The sequence below is a fragment of the Acipenser ruthenus genome, chromosome 10 (genome assembly GCF_902713425.1).
Source record: "Acipenser ruthenus chromosome 10, fAciRut3.2 maternal haplotype, whole genome shotgun sequence".
Taxonomy (NCBI): domain Eukaryota; kingdom Metazoa; phylum Chordata; class Actinopteri; order Acipenseriformes; family Acipenseridae; genus Acipenser; species Acipenser ruthenus.
Genome location: NC_081198.1, coordinates 21,162,303 through 21,183,497, shown reverse-complemented (window position 1 = coordinate 21,183,497; position 21,195 = coordinate 21,162,303). Strand labels below are relative to the sequence as shown.

The following is a 21,195-nucleotide window of genomic DNA, read 5'->3' as shown; positions in this document are numbered from 1 at the left end:
CTGCAGCCTATAAGAGCAGGCTTGTTGAGTGGACCACTTTGCGTGACCTATTCAACTCCCCTATAGAGTGGTGGGAGATGGTCAAAATCAGAACTAAGGGTTATTTCATAGCAGCAGGCAAGAGGAAAGCAAAAGAAAGGAGGGCCAAATATAAACACCTGAATGCTGCCCTCCAGGATCTGAGCCTGCTTCAGCTTCGGGGGTTCCCTGTAAGCGACGAGATAGCCCAGACCAAGCTAGATCTTTCAGTGCTTTGTAGGGAGGAACAACGAAAGGTCATGCACAATGCAAAAGTGCAAAAAATGGAGGAAGACGAAAAGTGTACTCGCTTCTTCTTCCAGAAAACGAGGGAGAAGCGGCACTTGATGTCCTCCATGCTCGACAGCAGGGGGAGGATAGTAGAGGATAGTGAGGGAGTGAAAAAAGTGGTAGAGAACTTCTATAGGGACCTATATAACATCAAAGCTACAGATGACACCCTGATAGAGTGGTTCCTGAGCCAGTTGGAGCCTGACTCAGTGCGGGACGACGAGGAGGAGGAGAAGGACCCAGAACTCACGCTGGAGGAGCTCACCCAGGCGGTTAAGACCATGAACACCGGTAAGACGCCAGGTCCAGATGGCATCCCGGGTGAGTATTACCATCTTTTTTGGGACATGCTAAAAGTCCATTTAGCGGAGGTCTACAGAGCGGTCTACAGGGAGAAGCGGTTGGGCCCTTCTATGCGGGAGAGTGTAATTACTCTCCTTCATAAGAAAGGGGAAGTTAAAGATCTACGGAATTGGCGCCCAATCAGCCTCCTTTGCGTGGATTACAAGATACTAGCCAAAGCTCTGATGCTCCGGCTACAAGTACACCTCCCTTTGGTCATTGGCCCCGACCAGGCTTGTGGCGTCCCAGGGAGGTCCATCACGGATATTTTAATGTTAACAAGGGACATTCTGGCTTATTCTAGAGAACTGAACCATCCCCTCTGCCTGTTCAACCTTGACCAGGAGAAGGCGTTCGATAGGGTAAGCCATGAATATATGTACAAAGTGATGGACCAGATGAAATTCGCTCCTGGACTTAGGGAGTGGGTTAAAACCATATATACAAACATTAGTACCCGAGTCTTGGTGAACAGGCACCTGACTGGTAAAATATCTATCCAGTCAGGGGTCAGACAGGGTTGCCCACTATCCCCACTGCTATATGTCGTGTGCATTGAACCCCTCCTGCAGGCAATTCGTAGGGATACCAATATAACTGGTTTCCAGCTGCCTGGATCCAACGGGGTCCAGGTCAAAACAACAGCATATATGGACGATGTGTCACTCATTTGCACCAACACATCGTCGGTACCTCGGATTAGTAATATCCTTGAGAAGTACTGCACGGCGACCGGGGCAGTGATTAATAAGTCCAAGAGCGAAGTCTACGTGTCTAAAAATTGGCAGGTAGATAGGGAACTGTCGGACATGTACCCTGTCAAAAAGGACAAAATCAAGATTCTGGGCCTCATTTTCGAGAACAATAGCTCGGGGGCCCAGAGCTGGACGGCGGCCATTAACCAGGTCCGTAAAAAGATTGGCGGATGGAGCACAAGATCCTTAACAATGACGGGTAGAGTATTAATAACCAAGTCTATACTGTTCCCCATCCTCTCTTATGTAGGAAAAATCTTTCCCCCAGACAGGACCACCAAAAAAGTGGTGGACCGCATTATCCACCGCTTTATCTGGGGCAGCAAGATGGAGAGGGTAAAGCGAGCCACCCTGAGTAAAGCCGACAAGAAGGGAGGTAAGGGGGTCCCGGACGTTGTGCAGCTCACCCGAGTGCAGGGGCTCACGCAAACTATCAAGAACATCCAGGCCCTGGACAGGAAGGTATGTTACATGAATCGTTTCTATTTTGCCACCTGTCTCAGGGCCTTGGGCCTCTGCACTATTGATAACACCGTGCCGTACTCCTGGGACCCCCCATTGTATTATAGAACCTTAAGGGACACTATATATAAATTGGGCTTAGATAAAGCAAAATTGGCCTCCTGGGAATACAAGGCTGTAACTAAATATCTTGCCGGTTCCCAGGAAATTGAAAAAGTAGCTACTTTCTCCCTCACCCAAAGCCAAAAAATCTGGGAGAATGTGTCTCACAGCTGCCTCAGTAATGTCCAGAAGGATATAGCATGGAACACCGTCCACAGTGCATTCCCCACTCGAGCATTCATGTTCAGGAGGGGACTAGCCCAAGTAGAAACATGCCCCTATGCAATGTGCCGCAAGAGAGAAACACCAGCCCATATCTTCTGGGAGTGTGATGTGGCTGGCAGTGTCTGGCTCTCTGTCTCTGTCTTCCTAAACAGGTTTGCTGACACGGCCAAGATGACCGCTGAGACTGTGCTCTATGGGCCTGCGGGAGGAATCGATACCAGCACAGCTAAGTGCGTTTGGCGTGTCATCAATGTTGTCAAGCAGATCCTGTGGGAAGGCCGTAACGTCTGTGTCTATCACAAGCAGGAGCTAGACACTATCACCACGACCAGAAGGGCACAAACTCTTATCAAGGACTTTGTAATTCTGGACATCCGGACCCTCGGGAAGGACAAGGCCTGCGCGGAGTGGAGGATCGCCGGACTTCAGGACGTGAAGATGGAATAAAGGAAAAAACTGGAACCGCTAGCTCCTAGGAGCGGGACTACGGGGCACCGCTAAGCCTTTTATTTATTTTGTCATGCCAGCATTCCGCCCTTTTTAGCTGGCATGACCGTTTTTTCAACGGTGCCCTGGTTTTATGTAGTCTTTTTGTTTCAGTTTTATGGACTTTTATTTGATTTACGTTGAATGTTTTATTTGATTTTGTTTTGTTTTGTTTTATGTATCTTTAAGATTTTTAATGTAAACTATTAAAAGTTACATTTTAAGTGTTTTAAAATTTTAGAATTTTAACTCACTGTTCTATACACTGTCCCTTTTCCCCTGTCCCTGTTTTAGATCTAGTTTTATGTTCACTTTTGAACTTTTTTAGAGAGCACTCCCCGGCCCTCACAAACACTGGTTTTTTTATAGATGGTTCTTTTTTTCCAGTCACTTTTAAAGCAGCACAGGTTTTTTTCATGTTGATTTTAATCTGTGTCTGTTTTAACCATGTACAAAGCACAATTGTCTTGGTGTTTTTAAATGTATTTTAAATGCTTTTAAAACAAAATGTATGTCTGTATGCATGAATGTCATCTTTAAAAGAAATGTAAAATGAATGAAAAAAACGAATGGGTGTAAATGTAAAAAATGTAAAATCTCTTTCTCTCTTTCTTTCTCTCTTTCTCTCTTTCTTTCTCTCTTTCTTTCTTGCTGTCTTTCTTTCTTTTATTCACATGTGGTGATGATGTAGACAGCAGCAGGTTGTTTCCTGGGAGCATGCAGCTAACCAGTCAAGTGTGGTGGAACATGTCCCTATGCCAGGACCTTCTTAGCAAGCCAGCCAGCCAGCGAGGCACAGTTGTAGTTACCCAAGGCACCTTGCACAGCATAGCAGCTTGGCATGACTATTTGTAAGACGCACTCCGCCAGTTTATGTTTTGTTTTTGGTGTTATGTGTGTGTTTTTGCTTTGTTTTGTTTCCTCCTGCTTAAATTGCACATTTCCCCTCTGGAAGCAGCAGCCCGTTTTTTGGGGGTCTGCTTGTGCTTGGAATTTTGCACCCACCAATGAATCCCCCTGTGCCGTCCGGGCTGGGGGGCCCCGGGCAAGGGCCAAGTCGCCATCGCTTCTCGGCCTTTTGGCTAAGATCAAGTGTAGTATCTGTTCTTATCAGTTTAATATCTGATACGTCCCCTATCAGGGGACCATATATTAAATTGATTTTTGGAATCGGGAGATGGAACAGGGGCTTGCTCCGTCCACTCCACGCATCGGCCCGGTATTGCAGTACCTCCGGGAACGGTGCACACCTTTCTCTAACGTTGGTCAAAGTCAGATCTGGATCTCTCCTGTGAGCATTTTGTCTACCCCTGCTGGAGGGAGAGTGCCAGTGTTGATGCAAGTTTTCCCGCCGTTTTACTTCTTTTTTTATCTTTCTCTCTTTCTTTCTTTCTCTCTTTCTTTCTCTCTTTCTCTCTTTCTTTCTCTCTTTCTTTCTTGCTGTCTTTCTTTCTTTTATTCACATGTGGTGATGATGTAGACAGCAGCAGGTTGTTTCCTGGGAGCATGCAGCTAACCAGACAAGTGTGGTGGAACATGTCCCTATGCCAGGACCTTCTTAGCAAGCCAGCCAGCCAGCGAGGCACAGTTGTAGTTACCCAAGGCACCTTGCACAGCATAGCAGCTTGGCATGACTATTTGTAAGATGCACTCCGCCAGTTTATGTTTTGTTTTTGGTGTTATGTGTGTGTTTTTGCTTTGTTTTGTTTCCTCCTGCTTAAATTGCACATTTCCCCTCTGGAAGCAGCAGCCCGTTTTTTGGGGGTCTGCTTGTGCTTGGAATTTTGCACCCACCTTTGAATCCCCCTGTGCCGTCCGGGCTGGGGGGCCCCGGGCAAGGGCCAAGTCGCCATCGCTTCTCGGCCTTTTGGCTAAGATCAAGTGTAGTATCTGTTCTTATCAGTTTAATATCTGATACGTCCCCTATCAGGGGACCATATATTAAATTGATTTTTGGAATCGGGAGATGGAACAGGGGCTTGCTCCGTCCACTCCACGCATCGGCCCGGTATTGCAGTACCTCCGGGAACGGTGCACACCTTTCTCTAACGTTGGTCAAAGTCAGATCTGGATCTCTCCTGTGAGCATTTTGTCTACCCCTGCTGGAGGGAGAGTGCCAGTGTTGATGCAAGTTTTCCCGCCGTTTTACTTCTTTTTTTTTTTCTTTCTCTCTTTCTTTCTTTCTCTCTTTCTTTCTCTCTTTCTCTCTTTCTTTCTCTCTTTCTTTCTTGCTGTCTTTCTTTCTTTTATTCACATGTGGTGATGATGTAGACAGCAGCAGGTTGTTTCCTGGGAGCATGCAGCTAACCAGACAAGTGTGGTGGAACATGTCCCTATGCCAGGACCTTCTTAGCAAGCCAGCCAGCCAGCGAGGCACAGTTGTAGTTACCCAAGGCACCTTGCACAGCATAGCAGCTTGGCATGACTATTTGTAAGACGCACTCCGCCAGTTTATGTTTTGTTTTTGGTGTTATGTGTGTGTTTTTGCTTTGTTTTGTTTTCTCCTGCTTAAATTGCACATTTCCCCTCTGGAAGCAGCAGCCCGTTTTTTTGGGGTCTGCTTGTGCTTGAAATTTTTCACCCACCTTTGAATCCCCCTGTGCCGTCCGGGCTGGGGGGCCCCGGGCAAGGGCCAAGTCGCCATCGCTTCTCGGCCTTTTGGCTAAGATCAAGTGTAGTATCTGTTCTTATCAGTTTAATATCTGATACGTCCCCTATCAGGGGACCATATATTAAATTGATTTTTGGAATCGGGAGATGGAACAGGGGCTTGCTCCGTCCACTCCACGCATCGGCCCGGTATTGCAGTACCTCCGGGAACGGTGCACACCTTTCTCTAACGTTGGTCAAAGTCAGATCTGGATCTCTCCTGTGAGCATTTTGTCTACCCCTGCTGGAGGGAGAGTGCCAGTGTTGATGCAAGTTTTCCCGCCGTTTAACTTCTTTTTTTTTCTTTCTCTCTTTCTTTCTTTCTCTTTCTTTCTCTCTTTCTTTCTTGCTGTCTTTCTTTCTTTTATTCACATGTGATGATGATGTAGACAGCAGCAGTTTGTTTCCTGGGAGCATGCAGCTAACCAGACAATTGTGGTGGAACATGTCCCTATGCCAGGTCCTTCTTAGCCAGCCATATACTCTGGCTTCTCTTCAGTTCGAATAAATCTTTCTAAGACTAAGGCTTAGAGGGTAGTGGCATTGCCCGCTCCCTCCGAGGGTCTGTGAGAGGTTTGTTCGGGTGAGGAGGAACAGAATTTTTTTTATTTTTGACTGGCTTTCTTCAGCTCGGCAACTTTTTGGAAGACTAATGCTCAGTCTGGTTTTGGCTTGCCCAATCCAGGCCGAGGGTCTTTCAAGATTTTGTTGACTGTTGAGAGCAGTTTTTTCTTTTTCAGGCGGTTCCCATTTTTTTCTTTTTCAGGCGGTTCCGGCTTTTCCAGACGTTCCTGGAGTTAGAGAGAAGGAGGACCTACCATCCAGACGACCTTTGAGGACCCTTTGATGACCTAGACGACCTCATCCCCAGCCCTTGATTGTAGTCGAGATCCAGACCGAGAGAGCAGCAGGCGCCCAGCAGAGGGCACCATCTGGGAGGAGCAGAGGGCGGCCCCGGACCCCGAGGAGGCGTCACAGCCACGATTCTTCCTACGTGGTCTCGGTGCCAAGCAGCGCCCCCTACTCCGCCAGGGAAGGACACCGTTCACCTGGGGAGGGGGTCCCTCTTGCGAGGCAACCATCTCCTCAGGGACTAAAGTAATAGTTCCTTCAACTGCCCAGATTTGCTGCTTACGTTGTCTCTTTTCCGTAGAGAGAGACAACCCGGACGTCCAGAGGCTTCTCCCACCCCAATCGGAGGAGCCAGCTGAAGGATGGCGTTCCGGCCAACCCAGGAAACCAGGAGGCACAATGCGGTGCGCTTCACAAGAAACAAGCAAGATGAAACGGAACCAGGACTGACGAGACTGGAGTTCAGCCGGACCATTCTTCAGAGGGGTATGGGTTTTTCCCCTTCTGACTTGAATTGTTTGGTGAAATTGCCAGGGCTTAAGGAAGTGTTTGAGGTCAGTTTTAGGAACCCCCAAAAGTTACAAGAAATGTGGTCCTTTTGGGGGGAGAATAAATATCTCGCTCCATACAAAGAATTTTGTGTGGATGCACTGACAGACAGAGAAATGAAAGTTGTTACTGTCCAATTTTTCAATGAGGCTGTTAGCGACTATGATATTACAACATGGCTTAACCGCTATGGGAGGGTGTCATCAGAAGGGAGGAAAATTACAGATGAAGATGGGGTTTGGACAGGAGCCAGAAAGTGGCTGGTACGCCTTAATGTTGATCCATCGGGCATTGGAGGCGTCCGCCACATTCCAAACTCCATAGTGTTAGGGCCCAACAGAGGGCTGGTATTCTATAATGGGATGCCAAAACTCTGCAGGAAATGTGGGGAATTAGGACACCTGGCGGCCGCGTGTACTGTAGTCAAGTGCAGGAACTGCGGCGCCCCCCACGAGACCAGCCACTGCAGAGAAGAGAGGCAGTGCAATTTGTGTGGAAAGAAGGGGCACCTGTTTAAGGACTGCCCCTCTTCCTATGCCAACATGGCCAGAGCCAGCAAGGCAAACATGAACAAGCCTAGGCCTGAGCAGGAAGAGGGAGCAAGTAACAAAGATCAGTCCACATCACCACCAACAGTATCCAAGACCCAGACTCCAGCACCACCATCATCACCAGCACCCCCTCACCCCCCCGCCCCCGAGACATGTCCCGTTTTACGAGGACCCCTTCCCCCAGCCCAGAGAGAGAGTACAACAGCCACTCCACTAGCTCCTCCAGTAGCTCCTCTGATGCAGAACACGAGTCAGGGAGGGAGCCCGGACCCAGCAGCGGCCCCCCCCTGAGTAGGGCCCTCTCAGTGCCAGCACTCCCCCTCAGCTCTCGTTATGACGCCATAAGGATTGAGTCCGTGGGGGAGGAAAGCAAAAGCGACAGTGAAAGTGAGAGTGAGAAGGAGGGGAAGGGAGTGAAGAACCAGCAGAGGGTGGGGAAAAGAAAGGGTAGAGACGAGGGGGGGAAAAGAAAGAAGATCAGGATCAAAGACAGCAAGTTGCAGGTGGCCCCCATAGATCCAAAACCAGCTAATGTCCACACAAAGTCCCCAGTCTTGCCCTCGCAGGCAGAGACGGAGGCGAGTGGGACGGCTACACTGCCGCCTAGTGGGCAGGTAGCAGCCAGCCAGGGCATCCCCAGCCAGCCTTCCCAGTCGTTGGCACAAACCCTAGCACACCTCGCAGAAGAGGTGTTCACTAATGCACCGAGGGAGAGGTCGGGGTCAACACCTTCCCTGACCAGCAGTACCTCTGTAGCAATGACCCTCTTCAAGCGAAGGGCCTCCCTTCAAAGCATCCTTGACCCCCTCCCTTGTATGGGCAAAACCAGGGGCCCCCTAGAGGTCCTCCTAGATACAGCACTGGAGGACATGGGAATACCCCTGGACGCGGTAAGCCAGAAGTCTGCTAACAGTTCCAATTCAACAGACGGTAACAGCCAAAGAATGCTGTCTGTCATAACCCCCCCCCCAGGACAAAGCTGACCCACACGTTCCGAGGGGCCCTGAGCAAGTTCCACCAGACTTACCTTGTGGGGAGTTGAATAGCCCCAACAACTCCACGTACTGTGCATATAAAGACGGTGCCTTCTTGGACGAGGCAGCAGTGAGTACCTTCTCAGGGGTGATGGGAGTTGCAAATAAGCCCAAGCCCCCTCGAAGCAAGCGTAGAGCTAAGAGTAGGAAGAGTGTCCCGACCTCCCAATCATAGTCGCTATGGGGTGGACGCAGCGACTCCTTTTCTTGTTAGCTACCCTGATGGCCCTGATATGTGTGTCTGTTAATGTCAGGAGCATCAGGGAGACACAAAAAAGATTTGATGTACTAAACTATCTAGCTAACTTGAAAGCAGATCTCATCTTTCTGCAGGAGTGTGGTATTTCGTCGAGCCCTGATTATAGGAACCTGAAGGAGAGTTGGACCCTGGGGGACTCCTTCTGGTCGGGCTCCAACATAGCCAGAGCCGACGGAGTAGGTATCCTGTTTAAAAACCCATTTATTACCTCCCGCAGCAGCAGGGAGGTAGAACCTGGTAGAATTCTGAGCGTGGATGTGACATACAACAACACTCCCCTCAGACTGGTCAATGTCTACGCACCCACTAACCAAAACGAAAGAGTTCAATTTTTTCCACAGCTGCGTCCACTCCTGCTGGGGAACGTACCCGTCATCGTGTCAGGTGACTTCAATTGTGCTCTGAGGGACGTAGACCGGAGCAGGCCACGCAACGACCGCTCTAGTAGAGTTTTGTCCTCCGTAATATCTGATTTCTCCCTGTGTGATGCAGGTAAGGACCTGGTGCCTCCCTTTACCTGGGTGAGCTCATCTGGGACCTCCTTCTCCCGTATAGATCTCGTCCTGCATACCAGCTCCCTTACGAAGACGGCAGTAGACACCCAGGCCGTCTTCTTCTCTGACCATAGGCTCCTGCAGGTAACATTGCAGGTCCCTCAGACCTCCCAGATGGGGTCAGGGGTTTGGAAATTAAACACCTCCTTACTCGATGACCCCTCCATAGCTGCAGCCTATAAGAGCAGGCTTGTTGAGTGGACCACTTTGCGTGACCTATTCAACTCCCCTATAGAGTGGTGGGAGATGGTCAAAATCAGAACTAAGGGTTATTTCATAGCAGCAGGCAAGAGGAAAGCAAAAGAAAGGAGGGCCAAATATAAACACCTGAATGCTGCCCTCCAGCATCTGAGCCTGCTTCAGCTTCGGGGGTTCCCTGTAAGCGACGAGATAGCCCAGACCAAGCTAGATCTTTCAGTGCTTTGTAGGGAGGAACAACGAAAGGTCATGCACAATGCAAAAGTGCAAAAAATGGAGGAAGACGAAAAGTGTACTCGCTTCTTCTTCCAGAAAACGAGGGAGAAGCGGCACTTGATGTCCTCCATGCTCGACAGCAGGGGGAGGATAGTAGAGGATAGTGAGGGAGTGAAAAAAGTGGTAGAGAACTTCTATAGGGACCTATATAACATCAAAGCTACAGATGACACCCTGATAGAGTGGTTCCTGAGCCAGTTGGAGCCTGACTCAGTGCGGGACGACGAGGAGGAGGAGAAGGACCCAGAACTCACGCTGGAGGAGCTCACCCAGGCGGTTAAGACCATGAACACCGGTAAGACGCCAGGTCCAGATGGCATCCCGGGTGAGTATTACCATCTTTTTTGGGACATGCTAAAAGTCCATTTAGCGGAGGTCTACAGAGCGGTCTACAGGGAGAAGCGGTTGGGCCCTTCTATGCGGGAGAGTGTAATTACTCTCCTTCATAAGAAAGGGGAAGTTAAAGATCTACGGAATTGGCGCCCAATCAGCCTCCTTTGCGTGGATTACAAGATACTAGCCAAAGCTCTGATGCTCCGGCTACAAGTACACCTCCCTTTGGTCATTGGCCCCGACCAGGCTTGTGGCGTCCCAGGGAGGTCCATCACGGATATTTTAATGTTAACAAGGGACATTCTGGCTTATTCTAGAGAACGGAACCATCCCCTCTGCCTGTTCAACCTTGACCAGGAGAAGGCGTTCGATAGGGTAAGCCATGAATATATGTACAAAGTGATGGACCAGATGAAATTCGCTCCTGGACTTAGGGGGTGGGTTAAAACCATCTATACAAACATTAGTACCCGAGTCTTGGTGAACAGGCACCTGACTGGTAAAATATCTATCCAGTCAGGGGTCAGACAGGGTTGCCCACTATCCCCACTGCTATATGTCGTGTGCATTGAACCCCTCCTGCAGGCAATTAGTAGGGATACCAATATAACTGGTTTCCAGCTGCCTGGATCCAACGGGGTCCAGGTCAAAACAACAGCATATATGGACGATGTGTCACTCATTTGCACCAACACATCGTCGGTACCTCGGATTAGTAATATCCTTGGGAAGTACTGCACGGCGACCAGGGCAGTGATTAATAAGTCCAAGAGCGAAGTCTACGTGTCTAAAAATTGGCAGGTAGATAGGGAACTGTCGGACATGTACCCTGTCAAAAAGGACAAAATCAAGATTCTGGGCCTCATTTTCGAGAACAATAGCTCGGGGGCCCAGAGCTGGACGGCGGCCATTAACCAGGTCCGTAAAAAGATTGGCGGATGGAGCACAAGATCCTTAACAATGACGGGTAGAGTATTAATAACCAAGTCTATACTGTTCCCCATCCTCTCTTATGTAGGAAAAATCTTTCCCCCAGACAGGACCACCAAAAAAGTGGTGGACCGCATTATCCACCGCTTTATCTGGGGCAGCAAGATGGAGAGGGTAAAGCGAGCCACCCTGAGTAAAGCCGACAAGAAGGGAGGTAAGGGGGTCCCGGACGTTGTGCAGCTCACCCGAGTGCAGGGGCTCACGCAAACTATCAAGAACATCCAGGCCCTGGACAGGAAGGTATGTTACATGAATCGTTTCTATTTTGCCACCTGTCTCAGGGCCTTGGGCCTCTGCACTATTGATAACACCGTGCCGTACTCCTGGGACCCCCCATTGTATTATAGAACCTTAAGGGACACTATATATAAATTGGGCTTAGATAAAGCAAAATTGGCCTCCTGGGAATACAAGGCTGTAACTAAATATCTTGCCGCTTCCCAGGAAATTGAAAAAGTAGCTACTTTCTCCCTCACCCAAAGCCAAAAAATCTGGGAGAATGTGTCTCACAGCTGCCTCAGTAATGTCCAGAAGGATATAGCATGGAACACCGTCCACAGTGCATTCCCCACTCGAGCGTTCATGTTCAGGAGGGGACTAGCCCAAGTAGAAACATGCCCCTATGCAAAGTGCCGCAAGAGAGAAACACCAGCCCATATCTTCTGGGAGTGTGATGTGGCTGGCAGTGTCTGGCTCTCTGTCTCTGTCTTCCTAAACAGGTTTGCTGACACGGCCAAGATGACCGCTGAGACTGTGCTCTATGGGCCTGCGGGAGGAATCGATACCAGCACAGCTAAGTGCGTTTGGCGTGTCATCAATGTTGTCAAGCAGATCCTGTGGGAAGGCCGTAACGTCTGTGTCTATCACAAGCAGGAGCTAGACACTATCACCACGACCAGAAGGGCACAAACTCTTATCAAGGACTTTGTAATTCTGGACATCCGGACCCTCGGGAAGGACAAGGCCTGCGCGGAGTGGAGGATCGCCGGACTTCAGGACGTGAAGATGGAATAAAGGAAAAAACTGGAACCGCTAGCTCCTAGGAGCGGGACTACGGGGCACCGCTAAGCCTTTTATTTATTTTGTCATGCCAGCATTCCGCCCTTTTTAGCTGGCATGACCGTTTTTTCAACGGTGCCCTGGTTTTATGTAGTCTTTTTGTTTCAGTTTTATGGACTTTTATTTGATTTACGTTGAATGTTTTATTTGATTTTGTTTTGTTTTGTTTTATGTATCTTTAAGATTTTTAATGTAAACTATTAAAAGTTACATTTTAAGTGTTTTAAAATTTTAGAATTTTAACTCACTGTTCTATACACTGTCCCTTTTCCCCTGTCCCTGTTTTAGATCTAGTTTTATGTTCACTTTTGAACTTTTTTAGAGAGCACTCCCCGGCCCTCACAAACACTGGTTTTTTATAGATGGTTCTTTTTTTCCAGTCACTTTTAAAGCAGCACAGGTTTTTTTCATGTTGATTTTAATCTGTGTCTGTTTTAACCATGTACAAAGCACAATTGTCTTGGTGTTTTTAAATGTATTTTAAATGCTTTTAAAACAAAATGTATGTCTGTATGCATGAATGTCATCTTTAAAAGAAATGTAAAATGAATGAAAAAACGAATGGGTGTAAATGTAAAAAAATGTAAAATCTCAATAAAAGAGTATTAATATCTGATACGTCCCCTATCAGGGGACCATATATTAAATTGATTTTTGGAATCGGGAGATGGAACAGAGGCTTGCTCCGTCCACTCCACGCATCGGCTCGGTATTGCAGTACCTCCGGGAACGGTGCACACCTTTCTCTAACGTTGGTCAAAGTCAGATCTGGATCTCTCCTGTGAGCATTTTGTCTACCCCTGCTGGAGGGAGAGTGCCAGTGTTGATGCAAGTTTTCCCGCCGTTTTACTTCTTTTTTTTTTTTTTTCTCTCTTTCTTTCTTTCTCTCTTTCTTTCTTGCTGTCTTTCTTTCTTTTATTCACATGTGGTGATGATGTAAACAGCAGCAGGTTGTTTCCTGGGAGCATGCAGCTAACCAGACAAGTGTGGTGGAACATGTCCCTATGCCAGGACCTTCTTAGCAAGCCAGCCAGCCAGCGAGGCACAGTTGTAGTTACCCAAGGCACCTTGCACAGCATAGCAGCTTGGCATGACTATTTGTAAGACGCACTCCGCCAGTTTATGTTTTGTTTTTGGTGTTATGTGTGTGTTTTTGCTTTGTTTTGTTTTCTCCTGCTTAAATTGCACATTTCCCCTCTGGAAGCAGCAGCCCGTTTTTTGGGGGTCTGCTTGTGCTTGGAATTTTGCACCCACCTTTGAATCCCCCTGTGCCGTCCGGGCTGGGGGGCCCCGGGCAAGGGCCAAGTCGCCATCGCTTCTCGGCCTTTTGGCTAAGATCAAGTGTAGTATCTGTTCTTATCAGTTTAATATCTGATACGTCCCTTATCAGGGGACCATATATTAAATTGATTTTTGGAATCGGGAGATGGAACAGGGGCTTGCTCCGTCCACTCCACGCATCGGCCCGGTATTGCAGTACCTCCGGGAATGGTGCACACCTTTCTCTAACGTTGGTCAAAGTCAGATCTGGATCTCTCCTGTGAGCATTTTGTCTACCCCTGCTGGAGGGAGAGTGCCAGTGTTGATGCAAGTTTTCCCGCCGTTTTACTTCTTTTTTTTTTTCTTTCTCTCTTTCTTTCTCTCTTTCTCTCTTTCTTTCTCTCTTTCTTTCTTGCTGTCTTTCTTTCTTTTATTCACATGTGGTGATGATGTAGACAGCAGCAGGTTGTTTCCTGGGAGCATGCAGCTAACCAGACAAGTGTGGTGGAACATGTCCCTATGCCAGGACCTTCTTAGCAAGCCAGCCAGCCAGCGAGGCACAGTTGTAGTTACCCAAGGCACCTTGCACAGCATAGCAGCTTGGCATGACTATTTGTAAGACGCACTCCGCCAGTTTATGTTTTGTTTTTGGTGTTATGTGTGTGTTTTTGCTTTGTTTTGTATTCTCCTGCTTAAATTGTACATTTCCCCTCTGGAAGCAGCAGCCCGTTTTTTTGGGGTCTGCTTGTGCTTGAAATTTTGCACCCACCTTTGAATCCCCCTGTGCCGTCCGGGCTGGGGGGCCCCGGGCAAGGGCCAAGTCGCCATCGCTTCTCGGCCTTTTGGCTAAGATCAAGTGTAGTATCTGTTCTTATCAGTTTAATATCTGATATGTCCCCTATCAGGGGACCATATATTAAATTGATTTTTGGAATCGGGAGATGGAACAGGGGCTTGCTCCGTCCACTCCACGCATCGGCCCGGTATTGCAGTACCTCCGGGAATGGTGCACACCTTTCTCTAACGTTGGTCAAAGTCAGATCTGGATCTCTCCTGTAAGCATTTTGTCTACCCCTGCTGGAGGGAGAGTGCCAGTGTTGATGCAAGTTTTCCCGCCGTTTTACTTCTTTTTTTTTTCTTTCTTTCTTTCTTTCTCTCTTTCTGGACGCAGCGACTCCTTTTCTTGTTAGCTACCCTGATGGCCCTGATATGTGTGTCTGTTAATGTCAGGAGCATCAGGGAGACACAAAAAAGATTTGATGTACTAAACTATCTAGCTAACTTGAAAGCAGATCTCATCTTTCTGCAGGAGTGTGGTATTTCGTCGAGCCCTGATTATAGGGACCTGAAGGAGAGTTGGACCCTGGGGGACTCCTTCTGGTCGGGCTCCAACATAGCCAGAGCCGACGGAGTAGGTATCCTGTTTAAAAACCCATTTATTACCTCCCGCAGCAGCAGGGAGGTAGAACCTGGTAGAAATCTGAGCGTGGATGTGACATACAACAACACTCCCCTCAGACTGGTCAATGTCTACGCACCCACTAACCAAAACGAAAGAGTTCAATTTTTTCCACAGCTGCGTCCACTCCTGCTGGGGAACGTACCCGTCATCGTGTCAGGTGACTTCAATTGTGCTCTGAGGGACGTAGACCGGAGCAGGCCACGCAACGACCGCTCTAGTAGAGTTTTGTCCTCCGTAATATCTGATTTCTCCCTGTGTGATGCAGGTAAGGACCTGGTGCCTCCCTTTACCTGGGTGAGCTCATCTGGGACCTCCTTCTCCCGTATAGATCTCGTCCTGCATACCAGCTCCCTTACGAAGACGGCAGTAGACACCCAGGCCGTCTTCTTCTCTGACCATAGGCTCCTGCAGGTAACATTGCAGGTCCCTCAGACCTCCCAGATGGGGTCAGGGGTCTGGAAATTAAACACCTCCTTACTCGATGACCCCTCCATAGCTGCAGCCTATAAGAGCAGGCTTGTTGAGTGGACCACTTTGCGTGACCTATTCAACTCCCCTATAGAGTGGTGGGAGATGGTCAAAATCAGAACTAAGGGTTATTTCATAGCAGCAGGCAAGAGGAAAGCCAAAGAAAGGAGGGCCAAATATAAATACCTGAATGCTGCCCTCCAGCGTCTGAGCCTGCTTCAGCTTCGGGGGTTCCCTGTAAGCGACGAGATAGCCCAGACCAAGCTAGATCTTTCAGTGCTTTGTAGGGAGGAACAACGAAAGGTCATGCACAATGCAAAAGTGCAAAAAATGGAGGAAGATGAAAAGTGTACTCGCTTCTTCTTCCAGAAAACGAGGGAGAAGCGGCACTTGATGTCCTCCATGCTCGACAGCAGGGGGAGGATAGTAGAGGATAGTGAGGGAGTGAAAAAAGTGGTAGAGAACTTCTATAGGGACCTGTATAACATCAAAGCTACAGATGACACCCTGATAGAGTGGTTCCTGAGCCAGTTGGAGCCTGACTCAGTGCGGGACGAGGAGGAGGAGGAGAAGGACCCAGAACTCACGCTGGAGGAGCTCACCCAGGCGGTTAAGACCATGAACACCGGTAAGACGCCAGGTCCAGATGGCATCCCGGGTGAGTATTACCATCTTTTTTGGGACACGCTAAAAGTCCATTTAGCGGAGGTCTACAGAGCGGTCTACAGGGAGAAGCGGTTGGGCCCTTCTATGCGGGAGAGTGTAATTACTCTCCTTCATAAGAAAGGGGAAGTTAAAGATCTACGGAATTGGCGCCCAATCAGCCTCCTTTGCGTGGATTACAAGATACTAGCCAAAGCTCTGATGCTCCGGCTACAAGTACACCTCCCTTTGGTCATTGGCCCCGACCAGGCTTGTGGCGTCCCAGGGAGGTCCATCACGGATATTTTAATGTTAACAAGGGACATTCTGGCTTATTCTAGAGAACGGAACCATCCCCTCTGCCTGTTCAACCTTGACCAGGAGAAGGCGTTCGATAGGGTAAGCCATGAATATATGTACAAAGTGATGGACCACATGAAATTCGCTCCTGGACTTAGGGAGTGGGTTAAAACCATCTATACAAACATTAGTACCCGAGTCTTGGTGAACAGGCACCTGACTGGTAAAATATCTATCCAGTCAGGGGTCAGACAGGGTTGCCCACTATCCCCACTGCTATATGTCGTGTGCATTGAACCCCTCCTGCAGGCAATTCGTAGGGATACCAATATAACTGGTTTCCAGCTGCCTGGATCCAACGGGGTCCAGGTCAAAACAACAGCATATATGGACGATGTGTCACTCATTTGCACCAACACATCGTCGGTACCTCGGATTAGTAATATCCTTGAGAAGTACTGCACGGCGACCGGGGCAGTGATTAATAAGTCCAAGAGCGAAGTCTACGTGTCTAAAAATTGGCAGGTAGATAGGGAACTGTCGGACATGTACCCTGTCAAAAAGGACAAAATCAAGATTCTGGGCCTCATTTTCGAGAACAATAGCTCGGGGGCCCAGAGCTGGACGGCGGCCATTAACCAGGTCCGTAAAAAGATTGGCGGATGGAGCACAAGATCCTTAACAATGACGGGTAGAGTATTAATAACCAAGTCTATACTGTTCCCCATCCTCTCTTATGTAGGAAAAATCTTTCCCCCAGACAGGACCACCAAAAAAGTGGTGGACCGCATTATCCACCGCTTTATCTGGGGCAGCAAGATGGAGAGGGTAAAACGAGCCACCCTGAGTAAAGCCGACAAGAAGGGAGGTAAGGGGGTCCCGGACGTTGTGCAGCTCACCCGAGTGCAGGGGCTCACGCAAACTATCAAGAACATCCAGGCCCTGGACAGGAAGGTATGTTACATGAATCGTTTCTATTTTGCCACCTGTCTCAGGGCCTTGGGCCTCTGCACTATTGATAACACCGTGCCGTACTCCTGGGACCCCCCATTGTATTATAGAACCTTAAGGGACACTATATATAAATTGGGCTTAGATAAAGCAAAATTGGCCTCCTGGGAATTCAAGGCTGTAACTAAATATCTTGCCGGTTCCCAGGAAATTGAAAAAGTAGCTACTTTCTCCCTCACCCAAAGCCAAAAAATCTGGGAGAATGTGTCTCACAGCTGCCTCAGTAATGTCCAGAAGGATATAGCATGGAACACCGTCCACAGTGCACTCCCCACTCGAGCGTTCATGTTCAGGAGGGGACTAGCCCAAGTAGAAACATGCCCCTATGCAAAGTGCCGCAAGAGAGAAACACCAGCCCATATCTTCTGGGAGTGTGATGTGGCTGGCAGTGTCTGGCTCTCTGTCTCTGTCTTCCTAAACAGGTTTGCTGACACGGCCAAGATGACCGCTGAGACTGTGCTCTATGGGCCTGCGGGAGGAATCGCTACCAGCACAGCTAAGTGCGTTTGGCGTGTCATCAATGTTGTCAAGCAGATCCTGTGGGAAGGCCGTAACGTCTGTGTCTATCACAAGCAGGAGCTAGACACTATCACCACGACCAGAAGGGCACAAACTCTTATCAAGGACTTTGTAATTCTGGACATCCGGACCCTCGGGAAGGACAAGGCCTGCGCGGAGTGGAGGATCGCCGGACTTCAGGGCGTGAAGATGGAATAAAGGAAAAAACTGGAACCGCTAGCTCCTAGGAGCGGGACTACGGGGCACCGCTAAGCCTTTTATTTATTTTGTCATGCCAGCATTCCGCCCTTTTTAGCTGGCATGACCGTTTTTGAACGGTGCCCTGGTTTTATGTAGTCTTTTTGTTTCAGTTTTATGGACTTTTATTTGATTTACGTTGAATGTTTTATTTGATTTTGTTTTGTTTTGTTTTATGTATCTTTAAGATTTTTAATGTAAACTATTAAAAGTTACATTTTAAGTGTTTTAAAATTTTAGAATTTTAACGCACTGTTTTACACACTGTCCCTTTTCCCCTGTCCCTGTTTTAGTAATATAGTTTTATGTTCACTTTTGAACCTTTTTAGAGAGCACTCCCCGGCCCTCACAAGCACTGGTTTTTATAGATGGTTCTTTTTTTCCAGTCACTTTTAAAACAGCACAGGTTTTTTTCATGTTGATTTTAATCTGTGTCTGTTTTAACCATGTACAAAGCACAATTGTCTTGGTGTTTTTAAATGTATTTTAAATGCTTTTAAAACAAAATGTATGTCTGTATGCATGAATGTCATCTTTAAAAGAAATGTAAAATGAATGAAAAAACGAATGGGTGTAAATGTAAAAAAATGTAAAATCTCAATAAAAGAGTATTTTGGCTAAGATCAAGTGTAGTATCTGTTCTTATCAGTTTAATATCTGATACGTCCCCTATCAGGGGACCATATATTAAATTGATTTTTGGAATCGGGAGATGGAACAGGGGCTTGCTCCGTCCACTCCACGCATCGGCCCGGTATTGCAGTACCTCCGGGAACGGTGCACACCTTTCTCTAACGTTGGTCAAAGTCAGATCTGGATCTCTCATGTGAGCATTTTGTCTACCCCTGCTGGAGGGAGAGTGCCAGTGTTGATGCAAGTTTTCCCGCCGTTTTACTTATTTTTTTTTTTCTTTCTCTCTTTCTTTCTTTCTCTCTTTCTTTCTCTCTTTCTCTCTTTCTTTCTCTCTTTCTTTCTTGCTGTCTTTCTTTCTTTTATTCACATGTGGTGATGATGTAGACAGCAGCAGGTTGTTTCCTGGGAGCATGCAGCTAACCAGACAAGTGTGGTGGAACATGTCCCTATGCCAGGACCTTCTTAGCAAGCCAGCCAGCCAGCGAGGCACAGTTGTAGTTACCCAAGGCACCTTGCACAGCATAGCAGCTTGGCATGACTATTTGTAAGACGCACTCTGCCAGTTTATGTTTTGTTTTTGGTGTTATGTGTGTGTTTTTGCTTTGTTTTGTTTTCTCCTGCTTAAATTGCACATTTCCCCTCTGGAAGCAGCAGCCCGTTTTTTGGGGGTCTGCTTGTGCTTGGAATTTTGCACCCACCTTTGAATCCCCCTGTGCCGTCCGGGCTGGGGGGCCCCGGGCAAGGGCCAAGTCGCCATCGCTTCTCGGCCTTTTGGCTAAGATCAAGTGTAGTATCTGTTCTTATCAGTTTAATATCTGATACGTCCCCTATCAGGGGACCATATATTAAATTGATTTTTGGAATCGGGAAATGGAACAGGGGCTTGCTCCGTCCACTCCACGCATCGGCCCGGTATTGCAGTACCTCCGGGAACGGTGCACACCTTTCTCTAACGTTGGTCAAAGTCAGATCTGGATCTCTCCTGTGAGCATTTTGTCTACCCCTGCTGGAGGGAGAGTGCCAGTGTTGATGCAAGTTTTCCCGCCGTTTTACTTCTTTTTTTTTCTTTCTCTCTTTCTTTCTTTCTCTCTTTCTTTCTCTCTTTCTCTCTTTCTTTCTCTCTTTCTTTCTTGCTGTCTTTCTTTCTTTTATTCACATGTGGTGATGATGTAGACAGCAGCAGGTTGTTTCCTGGGAGCATGCAGCTAACCAGACAAGTGTGGTGGAACATGTCCCTATGCCAGGACCTTCTTAGCAAGCCAGCCAGCCAGCACGGCACAGTTGTAGTTACCCAAGGCACCTTGCACAGCATAGCAGCTTGGCATGACTATTTGTAAGACGCACTCCGCCAGTTTATGTTTTGTTTTTGGTGTTATGTGTGTGTTTTTGCTTTGTTTTGTTTTCTCCTGCTTAAATTGCACATTTCCCCTCTGGAAGCAGCAGCCCGTTTTTTGGGGGTCTGCTTGTGCTTGGAATTTTGCACCCACCTTTGAATCCCCCTGTGCCGTCCGGGCTGGGGGGCCCCGGGCAAGGGCCAAGTCGCCATCGCTTCTCGGCCTTTTGGCTAAGATCAAGTGTAGTATCTGTTCTTATCAGTTTAATATCTGATACGTCCCCTATCAGGGGACCATATATTAAATTGATTTTTGGAATCGGGAGATGGAACAGGGGCTTGCTCCGTCCACTCCACGCATCGGCCCGGTATTGCAGTACCTCCAGGAACGGTGCACACCTTTCTCTAACGTTGGTCAAAGTCAGATCTGGATCTCTCCTGTGAGCATTTTGTCTACCCCTGCTGGAGGGAGAGTGCCAGTGTTGATGCAAGTTTTCCCGCCGTTTTACTTCTTTTTTTTTTTTCTTTCTCTCTTTCTTTCTTTCTCTCTTTCTCTCTTTCTTTCTCTCTTTCTTTCTTGCTGTCTTTCTTTCTTTTATTCACATGTGGTGATGATGTAGACAGCAGCAGGTTGTTTCCTGGGAGCATGCAGCTAACCAGACAAGTGTGGTGGAACATGTCCCTATGCCAGGACCTTCTTAGCAAGCCAGCCAGCCAGCGAGGCACAGTTGTAGTTACCCAAGGCACCTTGCACAGCATAGCAGCTTGGCATGACTATTTGTAAGACGCACTCCGCCAGTTTATGTTTTGTTTTTGGTGTTATGTGTGTGTTTTTGCTTTGTTTTGTTTTCTCCTGCTTAAATTGCACATTTCCCCTCTGGAAGCAGCAGCCCGTTTTTTGGGGGTCTGCTTGTGCTTGGAATTTTGCACCCACCTTTGAATCCCCCTGTGCCGTCCGGGCTGGGGGGCCCCGGGCAAGGGCCAAGTCGCCATCGCTTCTCGGCCTCTTGGCTCCGATCATAGTATGTGGCCTGCCCGCAGCTTTTGAGGATCAAGAAAGAGAAGGTGATGGCGTTCCGGAATTCTGCATCGGCCCCTGGGGCGCGACTATTGAACACCCTGCGTTTCGTTGGAAAAGAAGTAGATGGAGAGAGGATCAGAATGGATAGAAGGACCTTTGCAAACAAGGTAATTTTTGATTTTTTGGGATTAACAGCAAAGGAAATATATTGTTATCAGGATTTCCAAGGAAGAAGTACTTTTGATGTAACTTTTACTGGGGAATACATTTGCAGCAAAGCTTGGGATAAATGTAAAGAAAGCAATTTTTCTGATCCTATTCAGG

At 47.9% G+C, this 21,195-nt stretch overlaps 8 non-coding genes and 1 pseudogene across 8 annotated transcripts; all 9 read left to right on the top strand.

The window, feature by feature from the left end:
- The first annotated feature begins 3,743 nt into the window (after window positions 1–3,743).
- LOC131738839 (U2 spliceosomal RNA) lies at window positions 3,744–3,934 on the top strand. Its single transcript, XR_009330046.1, has one exon. It is a non-coding gene; the product is annotated as a U2 spliceosomal RNA (small nuclear RNA).
- A 598-nt stretch (window positions 3,935–4,532) lies between these two features.
- Window positions 4,533–4,723, top strand: LOC131738828 (U2 spliceosomal RNA). Its single transcript, XR_009330045.1, has one exon. It is a non-coding gene; the product is annotated as a U2 spliceosomal RNA (small nuclear RNA).
- A 600-nt stretch (window positions 4,724–5,323) lies between these two features.
- LOC131738817 (U2 spliceosomal RNA) lies at window positions 5,324–5,514 on the top strand. Its single transcript, XR_009330044.1, has one exon. It is a non-coding gene; the product is annotated as a U2 spliceosomal RNA (small nuclear RNA).
- Window positions 5,515–12,573: 7,059 nt separating this feature from the next.
- Window positions 12,574–12,728, top strand: LOC131738815 (U2 spliceosomal RNA; annotated as a pseudogene).
- Window positions 12,729–13,296: 568 nt separating this feature from the next.
- LOC131738248 (U2 spliceosomal RNA) lies at window positions 13,297–13,487 on the top strand. Its single transcript, XR_009329812.1, has one exon. It is a non-coding gene; the product is annotated as a U2 spliceosomal RNA (small nuclear RNA).
- Window positions 13,488–14,071: 584 nt separating this feature from the next.
- On the top strand, window positions 14,072–14,262 carry LOC131739256 (U2 spliceosomal RNA). Its single transcript, XR_009330424.1, has one exon. It is a non-coding gene; the product is annotated as a U2 spliceosomal RNA (small nuclear RNA).
- A 4,227-nt stretch (window positions 14,263–18,489) lies between these two features.
- On the top strand, window positions 18,490–18,672 carry LOC131738356 (U2 spliceosomal RNA). Its single transcript, XR_009329917.1, has one exon. It is a non-coding gene; the product is annotated as a U2 spliceosomal RNA (small nuclear RNA).
- A 600-nt stretch (window positions 18,673–19,272) lies between these two features.
- Window positions 19,273–19,463, top strand: LOC131738235 (U2 spliceosomal RNA). Its single transcript, XR_009329799.1, has one exon. It is a non-coding gene; the product is annotated as a U2 spliceosomal RNA (small nuclear RNA).
- A 598-nt stretch (window positions 19,464–20,061) lies between these two features.
- On the top strand, window positions 20,062–20,252 carry LOC131738231 (U2 spliceosomal RNA). Its single transcript, XR_009329795.1, has one exon. It is a non-coding gene; the product is annotated as a U2 spliceosomal RNA (small nuclear RNA).
- The last annotated feature ends 943 nt before the right edge of the window (window positions 20,253–21,195 follow it).